Below are 18,459 nucleotides of genomic sequence, written 5' to 3'. Positions count from 1 at the left end.
GACGCAGGAAGGGGCGGGCGGTAGTGGCGGCGAGGCGGTGCAGTGAAGGGAGGCAGTGAAGGGAGGCAGCCGACGCACAAGATGGCCGCTGCTGCAGCGGCGGTGGCGGTGGAGGGGTGGCAGGCGACGGCGGTGGGGGGGCTCCGGGGTCTGCGGATGCTGGAGGAGCAGGGCGCTGCGGCCGCCCCCGTGTGTCGCAGCTGAGGGGGCTGGTGGCCGCTGCGGGGAGCCCGGCCCGTGTGGTGAGTGCGCTGTCTCCTCTGTCCGCTACTGCTGGGCTTGGCTACGGGGAGCGGAGAGCTTGGGGGTGCGGGGAACAATGGGGCCAGCCTCGAGGGTGCTGGTGGGGGCGGGAAGGCTCTGTCCGCCTTCCTGGGGAAGGGAGCGGGCGCTGCGCTTGCCTGTGGGGCCTGTGCCTCTGCCTGCCTCACTAGGCCTCAGGCTCCTGCCGGGCTCGATTTCCGAGCGCCCCGGGCAGGGAGGGAAGGAAGGAGGGAGCTGCGGCGGGCGCCGTCCCCGGTGCGGGGCAGGCGGAGGGGAGCGGGCGGACCGCGGCGGTTGGGTCCGGCCGGGGGGGGGCGGGGAGAGGCGGCATCGCCTCAGGCTACGGTGGAGAAGGGACAGGCGGCTTTTGTGTGTGGCCTGCGCTTGCTGATGTTTTTCCAGGGGCTCTGTGTGCCTGGAAAGAAGAGAAAAACTCATCCCTGTGTCGCACTCGGCACAGTTAAAGGAACCGTGCGGGGAATGAGGCCGGAGCCCCCCTCTTCCCGCTGTCGGTGTGGGGGGGACACCACCACTCCCACCCACCCCCCGGGTTGTCGCTCTTTTGTCTGTGGCGCCTGAGGGAAGAGCGAGGTGGCCCCCGGCCTCCCCTTGCGTGGGGAGAAACCGTGATAAAACCAAACAGAAACTCCACTTACTTTCACTAGTTTTTCATCATGGCGTTATTTTAGCGGTTAGTTTAACAAGGCGAGGATGGGTAAGATTACTTGCCGGGAGTGCGGTGTTGGTATAACTGCATTTTAATGTGCTTTAGTGGTTGGGAATGTCCTGGTGTCAGTTTTTGTCCTCAAAAGCCATTGTGAGGCCTGTGCCGTTTTCATATAGGGAACTGATGCGTTGTTTTTCTTTCCTAGGAACTGGGAATATTTAATTTTCTCTACACGCATGTTGTCTTTTTCCTCAGAGTTGCTCTCTTAATATTTTTTTTTTTATTTCAGTCAAGTGTAAACGAAAAGTTCCTCTGGTGGTAGCTGCTGTTTTCTGTGTGGTTTTACTATGTTGAAAATGGCTGAAGTAAAAAAAAAAAAAATTTGCAAAAATGATTAAAAGGTCCAAGGTAACCTGGACTCTTGCAGAGCTGCTTTAATCATTGTAACTGGTTTATCAATGCTATCTTCTAATGACTGCTTGGAAGAGAAATGCAGTTGTTAAATTCAGCATTTATACTGTATTCATGTCATATAGCTATGGAGTTGTTAGATAACACAGCACTACTATGAAGCAGAAATTAACCTGTTTCTAAACTTACCTTTTTTACTCCCATCAGGCTTATAGGGATGTGGAGGGCATTAGTTTTTATCAACTATAAATGTCTGTATTTCTGCGTTTGAAGTCAGTTAAGCTAATGAGAGACTTCATGGTTGTATAAATAACCCAGTGTTCCTAGGAGTGTGTACCTTATTGCTGGTTTCTAAGCTTCACCACTAGCACCATGGCTTTCTTCAGTCCATTAATACAGTGTTGATATGAAGTTATGGTTTCCACTAACATAAATAGAAGCAGACGTTATCAGTTAGGCACCTTTTCTTTTCCCTGCAATAGCTTATTTACCTTCCTGTCCTAGAAAAGGTTCTGTCAAAGCAGACAGCTTGACAGCCTGCTTTGAGGGAAATTTAGAAACGCAGGTACCATCAGTGCAGTCTGTTTTGACAACCAGAGACTTGAGTGGTATGCTTGTCAATCACTTTTGTGAGCAGTAACCTTAATGGAGATGAGTGGGAAGTTACTTGTATGTATTTGGGGGTTTTTTTTGTCAGCTTTGTACCCAAACTAGCTTAGTTTAAAGCAAAATATTTCAGAAACTCATGATGAGGTTATTGTATGCTGATAATTATTTTAAAAATTGATGTTCCAGTGAACAGATGAATACATAAATCTAGGAATTGCGTACATTAATATGGCAGGCTTTAATTTATGGGTACCTTGGGACATGTATATTACTATAAAAAAATGGTCATGCTGATGCATATGAACAGAAATGAACAGGATTGCTTTCAGAAACTTCTGCCATGTTGCCAGTGATTCACCAGCAATCTGGTTGGAAACCATTACCAATCTCATTGAACTAAGCATTGCAGGAGCTGAGATTCAGTGAGCGTGTATATTAAAACATGACTTAATTTCTTTATGTGTAGTTCAGAGGGCTTGGGAGATGCTGACAGTGGTCACCTCTGATGATGATGGCAAAGACTGACATCCCATTTTATTTAGGGTCTATATTTTGTAACTAACCAGTGCTGTAAAAGGGTGTTTCGTGATAGTTAAGGAATTGACCTTTCCTGTTCTGTAATATGTAATAATATGAAAGATAATTACCTTTTTTATTATTCCACCTGAGAAATAATATGGTTTACATGCTGGATACCTGTAGAAAATCTTTCATCCATTTGAAAGCACTTATGGAATCATAGTTTTCAAACAGTATGAAGTATAAAGCTGAAGTAGAAAGAAAGAACTCACCTGCATTTAGGCTCCCAAACATCTCGAGCATCTCAAAATAGCTATGCAGCAGCCACTATAAGGTACATTTTAAGCAGATGACCCTTTATAAAACTTAGATTTTTTTTTTTGCAAAGCTCGCTCACTGTTTAAAATTCCTTTCCCCAGTGAATTCACTGAATCATTTCGCAGATGAAACTCTACATGGTTTTGTGGTGGTTCTTCCTGCACCCAGTACATCATGTGGTTGTTTGCTGGAGCATCCCAAAGAATATTGGCTGTTAGGCCAGAAAAAAATAAAATCTGACCCAATGTAGATGAGAGAGAAACCACAGGGGAATTCGTAGTTTGAAGTTAATGCCTTGGACTGCACTTGGTAATGAATATGAAACCATTATCATACAGGAATAAAGATATAATATTCCTGTGTTGGGAAAGATCACTATGTAAACATCCTGCACCTGCTGAAATTTCAGTGTGACCTTCAAGATTCTGTGTAGGCTATATTACAGTAATGCAGTCTGAAGTCTATGGACTCATGATAACTGAGAAAACCACAAATATTTACTTGTGTTACTTTCCTCTCCCTACAGAGATACTCCACAGTGCATGCTGAATTAGGTGCTGTTCCCATCACTTAGTTTGACCACTTGTTTTTCTCAAGAAGTGTATCTTGATGTTTATCTTTTGCATCGGTTTCATTTTCTTGATTGCCAGTACGGTAAAAGTTGTGAAATGGTATTAGATTTCAAAGGTCTAACTGATTTCTAATGAGGTTTTTTGTTGCTTTTATTATTTGTGGAAATGCGTAATGGGCAAGAAGGTGCAGAAGCCCTGTCAGCTTATTGTAAATAGATTTTTCTGATACGAAAAGACTTTCTGATAAGAGTGCTTGAGGAAATAGCTTTCCTGTTACTGCATGGTAGCAACACATGTGCTGCCAGCTGGAGAAGGAGGGGACTTTTGTGATGGAAACATCAAGATTTCTAAATAATTTCATGCAAATTTATATTGTCAGAAGCAATTTTGGTCGTGCGCTGCTCTGTGTTGGAATTTGTAGAGGAGTGTGTTTCCTGCAAGTGTGATGGGTGTCCTCCGTCCCCCCTTTGAGATTTCTTTCTAATACAGTGAGAAGGCAGGCAGCTATATGTCGTCTAAGGCAACTTTTGGCAGGTAGAGATGGCTTATTATATACATAATAAAATTTCTGCAATACATTTCTGAAGGCAGACTTTCAATAGTTTGCAGTAAGACTGGCAGAATAACCACTAGTAGGTATTACTGTTACTTTTAAGAAGGTGGCTCTTGGCTCTGGCTCAAGCTTGAACTTGGTGTGAGACACTGTTGCATTGTGCAGGGGAAAAATGTCATATCGTCTAATTAGCAGCATCTCCTGAGCACCAGCCATTGACATCTGGAAAATCTAAACACTTTAACATTAATTCACATGGAAAAAGGACCTGGACATCCTTTGCAGACTTTTACATGAAAGCTTGCTCAGCATGCTGGTTTTTTGTCCAAAAAACCCCCCAAAAAACCAACCTCAGGAAGCATAAGGACCACATGTAGAATAATACAGGAAATCTCTCTGTCATTTGATTCTGTGCTTTTACTGATTTTTTTACAATGTTAGCTACACCATTAATAAAGAGCAATTATTAGGAACAAGGAGAAAAATCTTCATATGAGAGATGGTTGGGAGGAGGAGAGAGGAGGTAAGGGAAGGGGATTGTTTTGACAGATGAAAGAATTCAATTTTTCCTGTTTTGCAACATAAGAAGTGGAGGATATGCAGTTAAACTGAAAAGTAGTGCCGGTGTGGCTGAAGGAAGGAACAGATCTTTCATTTGCTTTGCACAGATGGTGGCAGAGGTTGCTATGTAATTTGAGACAACACAGAAGAGAGTATTTGTGTCAGACATGTAATACTGTGGTAAGGTGAGTCTTCAGTTGATCATTACAAAAGCTGGAGGGTTTATTGCCAATCATTTATTCCAACCTTGAAGTCGCTAAAATAGCCGTGACATGTTCTTCTTGCTGATCCCTCTTTCTAATGATTTCTTGAAAAAAGTCTTGCAAAAATCACTTTTTTTACTCCTTCACATAAAGCATTATTTCTCAATCACACAAATATTTGGAATTGGGGGTGTATGCATCTTACCTTAATCTGAGACTTCTGTGGTAGGACTGCGCTTCAGCTACAAGACTATTGAAGAAACAAAGTGTATGGAATAGCTGAAGTAACTGAAATGCGCTAGTCTGGGAGAATCTAGATCTTACAGGTGGTTCCTGATTTCTTTTGGTTTGTTTTTTGTCTTAACATGGAAAGTCTGGTTTGTCTTGCCTCTCTACTGTGCCAGTTTAATAGGTATTTTTTTAAATGATCTAATTAAAAGCAGACTGTTACTCTTAAAATCTGGGCATTCCGAATGTCGTTATTTTTCAGGATGTTTCCATCTTTATCAGCCCCTGTCAGATTAAGCTTTGAAGGTTGAGGTAGGGTTGTTTTTAAACCTGTTGTTCATAATAAAATTCTGGTTGATCAGCTGATGGAGCAGTAGTGCTTGTAGCCTGATTCCAAAGGTCTTAGAACTTCCTCCTGAAATAATTTCTAGCAATTACTTCAGTTTGAATGGTGAGGAATTTGGAAGGTTTTTCAATTACAACTTTTAACTTCCCTACTGTTTTGAAAGGAGACTTACACTAGAGTAGCGGGAATCTTGTCTCTTTATTATGCATTGAAGGTCTTAAGGGACTTGCAAGCTAATTATTTTTGATAAATTGTGGCAGGCAGTGTTGGTTTCCAACTGAAATTCAAGAGCTGTCTTTTGGGCAAAGGGAGTGAGGTTCAGCAAAGGTATTACAAAGTCAATGAATCCATGCCTAGGGAGGTAGTTTTAATTACCTACATATTAATAACCAGCTTCTGTGGGGCACTCCTAGTGTGCAGTAGCATTTAACTTTCTCTGTGCTTTGTTTTTAGAGTAAGCGTTATTGATGCTAACTTAGTACACTTTTTGTAGCAGCTGTACTTGAATAACTCTTCCATGTTTTACTACAGTGACTGTGTAATATAAATGTCCTTCAAAAGTGAGTGAAACAAAACTTTGTTGACTTTTCCTGCAAGTCACATTCTTTCAGCTAGTTCTCCCCCTTTTACCCCCCCTTTCCTTTTATCAGTCTGGAATGGAAGTCCTTCAGGTACTATTTGATGTTAGGAACTGTACAAACAAATAAAAGTGTTAAGACTTCCTTATCCAGTGTTTCTATCTGATGAATCTGGTACTCGTAGTACAGCAAGACTAAAATGGTTTGTGTCCTTTTTTTTTTTTAATTCTGTGCCAAGATGCAAGAACCAAAGGAGAGACCTTGAAATTACTGGCCACTAAATTTGAAAGAAATAGTAGAAAGTGAGTCTGATTAGCTTACGCAGTGTTCTGAAATTGTGGTGTGCTGCGTAAACATCGGTTTATGACCATTAATAATTCTGGCAGTTATGCAGGCCTAATGATAATTAAATCTCATGTTTCTGAGTGTAAGCTGTTCTCTGGGAAGCTCAGTAGAAAATGTTCCCCTGCTTTTACAAGTGAATGTTGTGCTAATGAAATCTTGAAAAATCTGCTCATGCTCATGAGTCCAGTGAAACAATCATCTCTGTTCATGGTGTTTCCCAATTTAAAACTTCTATTTCAGTTCATTTTATAAAAATCAAGCCTGAGTTTTGCACCATGTTGAAGTGCTCCAAGTGGTTTGAGGAGATACGAAACAGCAAAGTGCTGCCCTGCTTCAGACAGGAGGTATGGAAGAAAGAGTAGGAGCACGTGCATACTGTGAAGCAAGCCTCAGCCTCCCCCCTCTATAAATGAACAATCTTCCCAGTAACGTATGACATATTTTCTAACTTGGTTAGATAGGTATTTCTTGAGCTCTTCTAGAGTAATTAAGAAGTCTATTTTACGTGGCATTTGGGCAGTTGTTTTTAGACATGTCTGAGGGGCTCAGGCGTTTACATGTAACATACCAAATTGACAAAGTACCCTGCTGTAAACAATGGAGCCAATTAATCAAATTCAAAAGGTCTTGATAAATAGTTGTTTATTATAATAATGAAATTGTCACTGGTCACCTGCATTGTTACTAATTATTGCGTGGGTAGATGTTAAAATACAAAAATTTTTGGAAGCTGGAAAATGACTAGCTCTTTAGGAGGTCCAGAAGGAAGTAGTTCTTAGTCTTACTCGCTTTGTAAAGAGAATGTGGATTTTGTTTCAAAAATAGGTCAGAACAGGGCAAAGTCTCACAAATTACTAGAGCAGTTACAAAGAAAATACCATTCTCCCATGTATCTTCCCAGACTTGAAATGACTTTTCTGTAAGGAGTCTTTATTTCTTTGCTTGCCAAAATGCTCTGTTTTCTCGTGGATGTTTTTTTTCCTGGATCCGTGGGTGTCTTCACCTCTCCTGTTCTGTTTAATGATCTTACATTCTCTGTTATTAGCTACTTTCCTTCTAAGTGATTTATTTTTATTATTTATTTAAATTTGTTCTGAGCCAGTGTTCAGTTCAGCTAGCTAATGCAGGTAACAGAGATGGCATATTGCCTATTAATTTTGTTGCTTTGACAATTCAGGCTTGCAGGATGGGCTGTTTTGGATAATGAAGCAACCGTGGGACTCTTTGTTCTTGGACTTGACTGGGGACTATCAAAATGTCACTGCTTCCTCTGGAACTGGTGAGAAGTTGAGGAGCATTGTTCATGGCACACTCCCTCGTGACTACTTTGGCTGTTGCTGTAAATTTGAAAGGAGAAAGATAAAAATAAGTTAGTCTAAACTGGCTTGATGGAATGGACTGGGTATGTTAAACCAGAGGCTACGATTCAGGCTGTCCTTCCTGTTTATGAGTCATTCTCCTGTTTAATTGCGTGAAAAGGCCTCCTGTAGAATTAATTAAAAAAGAGGTCTTAGTAGTGCTGCCAAAAACTTCAGTTAAAATGGTGAATTTTAATTTTAGTCTTCCTTGTTTCACCAGGCTTTGGGAATGGAGGCCTGGACACTATAACTTCTTTGTAGGTGATTCATACAAGTGGAAAGAAAATGTTATTCAGGAAAGTGAGAATTAGTTAAACTTCGGTTGCTTGCAATAGTCCAGACTATTTTAACTGTGATGGTTTTGTTGCCAACTGTTGTTGGATTCTATAGAGAAGGTATGAGCTGCTGGGGTTGTCTTTGGGACTTGCTAATGTGTGTGTGCATTGTTAGTCTCTTGTATTTGAGTTCTGTATTAAAATATGTTGTGACTTCTATCTGAAGACATTGCTTCTGTGATACCTTTATATGCCTTTTATCTACTGTGGTGTACTTTATAGAGAGCCTTTTCCTGACTTGAAGGTGGCTTACTTCATGATTCCCTCTGGTTTTTTCTATTCAATTTGTCAAGCTTAAGGATGCATTTACATTAAGGATCTTCAGGGAGACAAATAATTTGTTTTGCACTGATAATTGTGATTTAGTGCACAGAAAAGGTACTCAAAGTAAGCGCTGGTGTGTTTGGAAACCCTCTAAATCATCCATCTCTGCTTATTGTAGAAGGAAGAGGCTGCCTGTCAATAATAGTAGAGAAGGGCAGACTTCTGGTTAGAGCAAGAGAGATCTAGTAAATTGGAGACTTGACAGCTTTGTGGCTGCATAGCAAAATAAATTCCATAGGTAATACTTAATACTGCATTTATCCCTTTTTCCTAATTTTTACCAGAGTTAAGAAGACTTATCTTCTGACTGAGCGCTGTAATTTTTGCAGAATATGTTCCTGGGGAGGTAGCATACAAAATTTTCATATCTCCTTAATGTGTGATGTTCTGTCTCATTTCTGTAGCATTCGTGAAAAGGAAGGAATAAAAATAGGACTAATAGGATGACATAAAAACTGGCAAGTTGCTTTCAGGCTCTTTTTTTAGCATTTATTCCTGTACCAGGTGTATTGGAAATTATTAAGTTGCGTTATTCTACATTGTGTCAAAGTCTCTGCTCTGTATTTCATAGAAATGAAATATTCCCCCGCTGGTTTTCTAAGTTTGAGGATTTATGTGGCTTCAGCAAGCAGAGAGATCTGTAGTTAGCTTTTCTGGTCACTCCTTTCTCAGTGGAACTTCTCTGTCAAATGTTTCTAACAAAATAGCACAGAAGGACTGGGTGGGGATGTCTCTGGGTGTGTTTCTGAGGAGGAATTATATGATCACAGCCATTTTTATGTGGGTTTTCAGCTTTGCTAGACCAGCTTAGAATAGAACAACATGAGCTCTGTCAAGCTGAAGCTTGGGCATGATGTAAATGATTTCAGGACATACCAGGAAGAAAGGTATCTACAGAAATACTTGGTATCAGTAAGGTAAATTAGACATTGGTATTTGAGCATGTGGTGGTGTGGCTGTCGCATTAGGCACTGCACGATGAGCATGGGGTGTGGTGTCAGTATTACTCACTGGGTATTAAAATGATCACTGGCATATTTTCTTTTATGTAAAATCTGAAGGGGAAAAAAAACATTCCACTGTGTCTTCCTGTGAGTAATTCACCTGATAAATAAAAATGTTAGTTGTCCTTCCCAGGACGGGGGAAAAAGAAAGCCTTAGACCTGCTCATGTGACTGTAATTGGGAGCCTTCAGGAAGGGGAAGTGAGTGACAGCAATCCTTTCCTTCAAGCACATCTGGTAAGTTCTGAAATTACATTAATGAATTAGTGTAGCTTTTGAGAAGTGGGAATAGAATCAGTCATGTTGATGTGACAAGCTGGTGTGTGAGCTGTCATTACATAATGAAAATTGACAGTAAGCCTGTAAAAATCCAGGGACTGCAGCATGCTAATAAATATATTTAAATACTTTATTCCTGTTAGGTTTTGTGTATTAAAATAATTCCCAGTGCAATTATGAGGGCTTCAGTAGTGCTATTACAGGTGGGTTTGGCTTACAGATTTTGAGAATTTTCTTTTCTTAATTGATTTTCAGTTCTAGCTTACTGTCATTGCTTTTATTCCCAAAACAGTGAGTGGCTAAATCCAGGAATGCGTAAAGGGATGGTGACTGCATGGGTGGTAAGATGGTTTCAATGCCTAATTTTCTCTTCCTATGCCTTATCATACATTTAGATACCTGCTGTTTAATCAGGGGCTTACACAGTATAAAACAGAATTAAAATGATCGAGTCATGCAAATATTGCCTGTACAAGGCTCACTTGTCACTTTACCCTGGCTTGATCTGCAGCAATAGAGGTGTGATTGGCAGCTAAGTGCATCTGTTCTATTTTAAGACTAAAAGGAGGAAATCTGAAAAATAGAGATAGGTAGCTTTTTGTGTAGTCCATGTGTGCAGTAACTGTACAATATTGATCAGACTTACTCTGAAGGTATTGGGATAGGTAATACTGCCATCAGGGCTGTGAGGGCTTAAACACTTGTAGGCTTATAGCAGCCTGTGATGGTGTGTCTATTAAAAGCTCTTGGTGGGCTGTCACCACTTCAAGGATATTGTTAATAGGAGTTAAAGCACCCAATTGAAGTACAAAGTTGCTTGACTGCACAGCTACTGTTGTTTTCTTTCTGAGTATCTTCCAGTCCTTAGTTTTCCATGAGTGAGGTCTAATCTTCTGTGAATAAAGTTCATTAACAGAAGTTAATTCTTTGCTTTTAAAAAGGTAGACTAGTTCAGAATGCTACGGAGAACTATATAATTTTTACTAATAGAATTCTGGCAATAGAGTCTGTGAGGTGGTGTCCTATGTATTTTTTTTACATCATTCCAGTTGCTGATAATGCTATAACATAGTTGTAATATGTTTTCAGAGATGAATATATCTTTTAAGACTTAATATTATAAATTGAGAATGAGAAAATTGTTCTTCATGGACTGCTCCACTTAAAACAAGTTTCATGCAAAGTAAGCAGTAAATAGGAGAACTTTCTTAAAAAAAAAAAAGTTTACTCCAGACACATAATTTTGTCTTTTTGAAGTCCAGAGCAGCAAAACTCACCAAATTGGCAGTGGATTTTTAATAGGTAGCTTGCCAGGATTATTATATTTTGCCCTCTTGCTTGAATGATTTTCCAGTTTTGTAACTTTAAACTTTTATAACTAGGATTATAATTCAAAATCTCTTTTAAGAGGATGTAAGATACTCTTTTTACCACTTGAATTTGGGCTCCTGCCAAAAATAAATATAACTTTTTATCCATTACTGATAGGAGGATCAATGAGATGTTGGAGGTTTGGATTTTTTATACACAACTATCTTGCATTGTTTGCTATATTAAAAAATTATTTAAAAAAAAAAGCAGCTTTCATTTTTGTGGTTAAACTCTGAGATGTTTGTTGTAGGTGTTTAATGGAAACTCTGAGACTTGAGTCTTTTGTTTCCACTCGCTAAAACCACGAGTACTGTTTTTAATGATCTTGTAAAGCTGTAAAGAAAAGATGCTATTTTTATAAATCTGGAAGGTGAGACTAACACCAAAGCAGCAAAATATTTAAGGCCGGGGTTTTGGTTTTTTTTCCTTATAATTGAAGGTTACATGAAAAGTCTCATTCAAAAGGAGTACCTTGCCCCAGGCTATTTCTGGCCTCTGGAGCTGCTCTTTTTAGCAGTGCTACAAATTGAATCACCGGGTGCCAGTAGCATTTAAAGCAAATGAGGCTCAATTACATTCTGAGTCAGAAGTACCTGAATTAACCTGCTTTTCAGCAACAGTTGTGTGACCTCTCCTACTGATATTTAAAGACTTTAAGCCCTGTGTGAATGGTAATTTAACACTACTTAAAAGTGATGAGCAGGTTTGTCCGTGCTGAATAGTGTTTAGATTTTTACAAAATCTTGAATAGTATGTTGACTAGCTAATTTTTTTTTAATGCAACTGTTACAACAGAGCTGAAACTCCCCAGGCTCAGTGCCATTTCTGCAACTGCCTCTTAACCTTGGATGACTCCAGAGCTTTAGTGTAGACTAGGTTACATTTTTAAAACACAGTGGCAGCCTGTGTCACAGAAACAGGCAGAATAGTCATCTGTGAAACTTATGTTATCTTAATATTCCTGCTTTTATTATCAGTGAAGCTACTACAGGGCTACCCAAAGGAGGGTATCTGGCTTAGTTTGGTCCCTGAAAGCTATTTTTGTATCGCCTATTATAGCATTTCCATGATTGCTTCTATGTTTGCAACTCTGGTTCTAGGAGCAGTAAGAAATCTTGGAAGTTATGGACTGCTAAAGCATTCTTTCATCTTCTTTAGATAGCACCTTGCTCAGTGCTTTAACCATGATGACCTGAAAGGATGGTTTTGACTGTATTTGTGTAACTTGTACTGTCAAGAAGCATTGGTTAAATCTAGCTGTGAAGCATTATTTTTGAAACACAGAAAATTTTTGGGTGGATTTAGTATAAAGGAACAATTCCACAGGTTGTTATTGCTTCAGTTCCTTATTCCATTTCACCTACTCTCATCATGCCAAACTGTTAGTCTAGTCATCCTCATTGTTAGGATTGCTTAATAGCATTTAAATGTGTAGTTAAAATGTAGCCAACATGTTAGAGATGGCTGCCGTTAATGAAGACTTACTTAAAATTCTGTGTTGCCCTGGTTGTGCCAAAATAAGCTGCTCATGAAACTACAGCTAAAAACTTGATAAACCTGTGTTGATGCTGACAGAGACTGTCTTGAAGCTTCCATCTTCTGTGCTTCCCCTACTCTTTCCCTTATGTTTCCGGGATTGCTTGACCATTTAACAGATCTGGAACAGGTTTTGGAGTCTGTTAGAAGCTAATGTGGGAAGCAAAGAAATTTGGTTTTGTGGTGGGTTGACCCTGGCTGGGAGCCAGGTGCCCACCAGAGCCGCTCTCTCACTCCCCTCGTTCACTAGGCAGGGGAGAAAAGGTATAACAAAAAGCTTGTGGGTCGAGATAAGGACAGGGAGAGATCACTCACTAATTATCGTCACGAGCAAAACAGACTGAACTTAGAGAGGGAATTCATCTAATTTATTACTAGGCAAAACAGAGTAGAGGAATGAGAAATAAAATCAAATCTTAAAACACCTCCCCCCACCCCTCCCATCTTCCCGGGCTCACTTCACTCCCGGCTTCAACCTCCACCCCCCCTCAGCGGCACAGGGGGACGGGGAATGGGGGTTACGGTCAGTTCATCACACGGTGTTTCTGCTGCTACTTCCTCCTCAGGGGGAGGACTCCTCTCATCATTCCCCTGCTCCAGCATGGAGTCTCTCCCACGGGCTACAGTCCTTCACGAACTGCTCCAACGTGAGTCTCTCCCATGGGGTGCAGACCTTCAGGAGCAAACTGCTCCAGCGTGGGCTTCCCATGGGGTCGCAGCCTCCTTCAGGTGTCCCCACCTGCTCCAGAGTGGGGTCCTCCACAGGCTGCAGGTGGAATCTCTACACCCCCTCATCCTTCCTCCATGGGCTGCAGGGGGACAGCCTGCTTCACCATGGTCTTCACCACGGGCTGCAGGGGCATCTCTGCTCTGGCGCCTGGAGCACCTCCTCCCCCTCCTTCTTCACTGACCTTGGTGTCTGCAGAGTTTCTTACACCTTCTCACTCCTCTCTCCGGCTGCAAAAGCTCTTTCAACTGTTTTGTTTTCCTGCTTAAATATGTTATCCCAGAGGCACTGATTGGCTTGGCCTTGGCCAGCGGCGGGTCCGTCTTGGAGCCGGCTGGCATTGGCTCTGTCAGACACAGGGGAAGCTTCTGGCAGCTTCTCACAGAAGCCACCCCTGTAGCCCCCCCGCTACCAAAACCTTGCCACGCAAACCCAACACAGGTTTTGACAGGCTTAGGTCCCTGGCGTAGATGACGTGTGTCAGATCAGGAGCTGGCATGAGAGTACTGGGGAGAGGGCAGTGCTGCCTTTCTGAGGTGCAGTTCTGACTTGCCCCACTGTAAGCCATGCATAAAACTCTACTGAAAATCTCAAACAGGTAAAGTTTCAATATCTGTCTTCATTGCTCGTAGAATTAAAATGTAAGTCTGGATGTTTCAGTCCTCTCAAGAATAAGATGGTTAACCCATGTTAGCTTGTGGTAAGCAATGCGGGTTATTATCTGCTGTCGTAGTAGAGATGAGATTCTCTTGCTGTGGTGTTAAATCTTGTCTGGAGGTACACTTGTAGGTAGCAGCTGTCATTTGGTCTTTGTTTACAATTTGCCTGTTTCACTTTTAACTAGTCTCTTTTTAGGTCTAGACAGGATAAGTGCAGCTAGACTTAAGCTGTGATCTGGGAGAGAAATGGGGAAAACCTAGATTAGCTTCTGCTAGCAACTCCTCAGTCTGCTTACCTCCACTTTCTGGAAGTGGTTGTTAGGACTGCAGTGTTGTGGTAAGCAGAACAGTGTTTTGACAACTATTTTCAAATGTACATCTTTTCTCTGAAGTTGATGGTGCCATACAGTTTCTTACTAATGTAGAAATGATATCACATGGTTGACTGAACAGGTGCCTGAAGTAGAGGAGCTGAATTCTTGAAGCTGATATAATTTAATAATTCTGTCTCGATCTTGAGAGAGAGAAGGGTATAACGGGGTATAGAATTATAATAAAGCTCAGGGGGTGAAAAAAATTTTTGTCATCGTGAACTCCTGCTGTGATGAAATATGTGCCAGCAAACTAGGTGCTCCACTGACTTTTGAAATAACACAGTAGTCTAGAGATTGTTTTGTATACAACATATAATAAGAAATCCCTTCTTGTGATTATAATATGTTTAAAATGAACTCGTGAATTAAAAAACAAGCAGATGAGCCACTACATTGGTAGTTTTAAAAATTCATTAGCTGTTTTCACTGCTCTTGGATGACTTTGTGCTTTTATTAAAAGATCTTTCTGATGTTTAAGTGCAGTCTTCCAAAATAAATTGCTTTGAAGGTAAATAAAATAACGAAAGCTTTATTAGAAACTACTGTTAAGTAAACAGTTATTAACATGAAGCTGTTTGATATCTGTTTTTAAAATGAGGGCAACATCTACCCAGTGACAAGAAAAACCACCTCCAAATCAAAGAAATTAAAAGGGGGAGGGGGGAACGGGACACACATTAAAGAGGAAGTTCTGAGACAGTGTTTTCAAATGGACACTTAAAATATTTTTTTGAATGCCTGTGAAGTTCTACGTAAAATGGGATTTCACATTTTAATTTCAATGACTCATTGGAATAGAAGCTGCCTCTTTCCTGTGCTTGGCAGTGGCAGGTGTGTTCACTTAATACTGCTGTTACAGTATATTTCAGCACTTCCTTACTATTGCACCTGGAATTTTGGATACATGAGGTTTGGGATTATTTTGGTTTTTTAAGTCTACTAGGTAGTTTGAAAACAAATAAAGTTTTGGGGAGAGTGAATAGTGTAATGCTAACCCTTGAACATAAGGGGAAGGAGGTGGGAGGAACTTTGGACTGCTACTCAGTTCTAGCTTTAAGTCTATCAAACAAATAGTTTCAGTAATATTTTCACAATACACTACAAAAAACCATGTGTGCATGCATAAAGCACCCAAAAAGATCCAGCTTTGGCAATTTCTGGATTTCCCCCCCCCCCCGAGTGTTTCTCTTACAAAGTTTGCTTGGAGGACAGGGAGGCATTATTAAGGGTTGTATTGTAGGTTGGAGGCTGGGTAGCTTTTTTGGACAGCTTTTGACCAGTGTCTCCAGTCAGGCTTTAATTCCTTCCTTCTCTGTCTCATTGTTTCACATTACAATGATAGCGTTATTATAGCTGTAGCATCACTGACATCAAAGCAGAATTATAGCTGCTGAATCAAGTTAGGAGAGAAGCTCTTACTGGAGAGTGGGTGGCAAGCAACACTTTCTAATTTTTGTTAGGTTGGGGTTTTTTATGCTTTCTCTTTCATTGAATTGTGCTGGGTCTTAACTAAATGATTCATGTCTACTTATCGCATTCTAAGAAATGATAAAGGTATTGCAGTGGCAACAAGATTCCCCCCCCCCCCAATTTACTTTTCATCTACCGAACGCCTATAGTAGTAGTCAGTAACTAGATTATTCCAGTATGAAAAAGAATGATACTGGCCTTAGTGATTTTGATCTTTAATATGGTTTCTCATTAGCAGATGCCAATCTTATTACTGCTATGATACTTTTGATACTTCAGATCACTAAAAGGTGTATAAAAAAAAAAAGTTTTGCTTCAGCAGGTTAGGACTCAAAGATGCCTGTTTGTTCACCTGTGCCTATGCAGCTGAAGTCTTTGCAGTCTCCAGAATGCTACTCACTTTCCATTGCTTTCTCTTCTTAAAGTATACTACTACTTAGATTTTTATTTTAGATGAGCTGTTCGTGTGGCTGAGTTGTTGACCTGTTTCAGTTAAAATGAGGTTTTGGTGTAATTGCTGTCCACCTAAATTTCTGCCTGTCTTTATTAAAGACCTACATTTAAAACTGCTGGCTTCAACTATGGAGCAACTATGCAAACAATTAATCTGGAATATCTTAGAAAGGGATGAGTGTGGAAGGGTAGTGACTTCTCTAGCTGATGCCAAGAGGTAATGTACCCTCAAATCTGAACACTTTACAAGCTTGTCCTGTTTCTTTACTATGCCTTTCCTGGATGATCTGATGGCAAACATTAGCAAATCTGCAAGTTTTTTTAAAAACAAACCAAATGAACAAAACCCCGTAACTTTTTTGCAATATAGACTCTTGTGATAAGGAATTGTTCTCTCTTACTTCCCCAATTACTTGGAAAAGGCCTCAGATTCAGTAATATAAGAATATAGTTCTTTGGGGGCACATTAATTGCTTGATCATTAGCTCTAGTTTTCAAATTTGTGGTTGTTGCATTTCTTTTGGTTATTCGGGTGTTCAGAAAGCAACTATTGAAACATATCTCTGCTTCTGGGGAAAGCAAATGCTTTGCTTGCCTCCTTGAGAGCAGGATTGATAGCTCTTGAGCATCTGACCAGTTGAACCAAAGTCTCTCTCTTTTGACAACTTTTGTGGATATTTTATGTACCTTCTGCCTTTCTTCTGTTAATCTATTTAGTTCTTCCTTGATTTTTTTTTTAATCCTGGTTTAATCATTGTGTTACCGTTGCAGTCATTTCCATTGACAAATGCAAGAACTCTTAATGTGAAGTGAAGGGAACATGTTCTAGACGTGCTTGTTTGCTATTAACTCCCTAGACTTAATCATCTATGGGCTTGGGAGTCCTTATGATTGGTAGAAAAATTTTCGAGGTAGTAGATCATGAAACCATTTACTATTAAGAGCAGGTCACTTCTCCCTTCTTTTAAATAAGCTGTAAAGCATGTATAATATTAACCAGAAATTATGAAGTTAGACATGTATATCTTCCCCAAAAGTTTGCTGTTTGAGCCATATGCAGGTTGTATGTTTTAGGGGGCACGAGCAGGGAGGTTTAAGCTTCCTCTGCGTACATGTTGTCTTTTACTGTTTGTAATCCTAATGGTGCAAGACTAGTGATTGAATGTTGAGTGAGAATAAGAGGTCAAGAAAATGATATATGAGGCTTCATTCAATTTTTTTTTTTCCTGTGAAATAACTCTACTCAACAGTTTTCCGTTCTGTAGTAAGACATTGGCTCTTGCCTCACAGGATGTTGTGAAGCTTAAATCATTGTAAATTGCTTTTAGATCCTCTGTTGGGGAGGTACTGTGGTAGAGTTGTGATGTTGGTGGCGTTTTTTGGTTTCCCTTGTGTTGTTACAAGCCAGGAAGTTTTGAATGAGGGATAACATCTTGTCCTTAACTGGCCCCATTTTCCTAAGGTACTTTACAGACTACCAAATAAGAGACTTTTGCATGAAAGTAGATAAACTTCTTCCTTTGATTTCACAGTCAAAATAAAAATTACTGAGGATAAAAGAAAGCAAATCTTGAATCTGATTTGACTGAGCTTCAGTGAGCTTGGGAGAGAATTTTGATGGTGATGATTTTCTCCCCCGCCCCCGAAAAAGAGACTTCTTATATGGCCAGTGAAGCCTGTTGATGTTTGTGTAGCTTTGAAAGCAGGGTGGGAACATGTGTTACACACAGACTTCCAGGATTTGCTGTTGGGTGGGAATTTCTTTTGTTACAGACCTCTGTCTTCTGGGCAAGTGTTCAGTGGCGTTGGGGAGCTGCACGCGAGCAGGCATGCGCGCAGCAGGGGAATGAGGAAGTGGAGCACTTGCTGTCAGTTGACATTGTACAGCAAAGTTTCAGCGAGCAAACAGGAGAGGGAAAAAGAATCTCAATCGATTGGAAATACTGTTCTGGGCATATTGTATTAGTGTTCATGGAGCTCCCTGGGCAGAGGTAAGAAGCCTTTTCTTTTTTCTACCTACTCTTCTCTGATTAGAGATGGGCTTTCTCTCTCTTTTCAGTTTTTTTCAGAGATTTTTCTGTGGAACTAGATATGGAAAACACAGCTAGCATGGCTTATCCTTTTCTGTGAACCGTGAAGTTGGCAGTATGGGGTTTGTGTGTGTGGCTTCAGCATGCTTTTTGAGAACAAAGTTTTGAGTCCCTCTAAACAACTCATTACTTTTGGCTAGTCAGGGTTTCCCGTGGGTTGTCAGGTCAGTTTTTTGCTAAAATGAAACTCGGTATTTTATTTGAAGTACTAAGTTCTCCTCAGGAAAGATACTTCAGTGTTCTCAGAAATGCTGCTTATTACATAGAGCACGCTGGAGTGGAAAATTTATTTACTAAAATGGGTCT

The 18,459-nt window shown here is 40.5% G+C and overlaps 1 protein-coding gene across 5 annotated transcripts in view; it reads left to right on the top strand.

The window, feature by feature from the left end:
* The first annotated feature begins 42 nt into the window (after positions 1 to 42).
* Positions 43 to 18,459, top strand: part of RC3H1 (ring finger and CCCH-type domains 1) — a 76,080-nt gene continuing 57,663 nt past the window's right edge. For 3 of the 5 annotated variants that reach the window (XM_054834096.1, XM_054834093.1, XM_054834092.1), the window contains exon 1: positions 43 to 242. The gene's annotated coding sequence lies outside the window, so the exon portion shown is untranslated. Of the gene's footprint in view, positions 243 to 17,917; positions 18,055 to 18,459 lie in introns of those variants that run through there. The other 2 variants (XM_054834095.1, XM_054834094.1) reach the window with 1 other exon arrangement.

Source organism: Grus americana, chromosome 8, assembly GCF_028858705.1.
Source record: "Grus americana isolate bGruAme1 chromosome 8, bGruAme1.mat, whole genome shotgun sequence".
Classification (NCBI taxonomy): domain Eukaryota; kingdom Metazoa; phylum Chordata; class Aves; order Gruiformes; family Gruidae; genus Grus; species Grus americana.
This window is presented reverse-complemented; position numbering and strand designations above follow the sequence as displayed.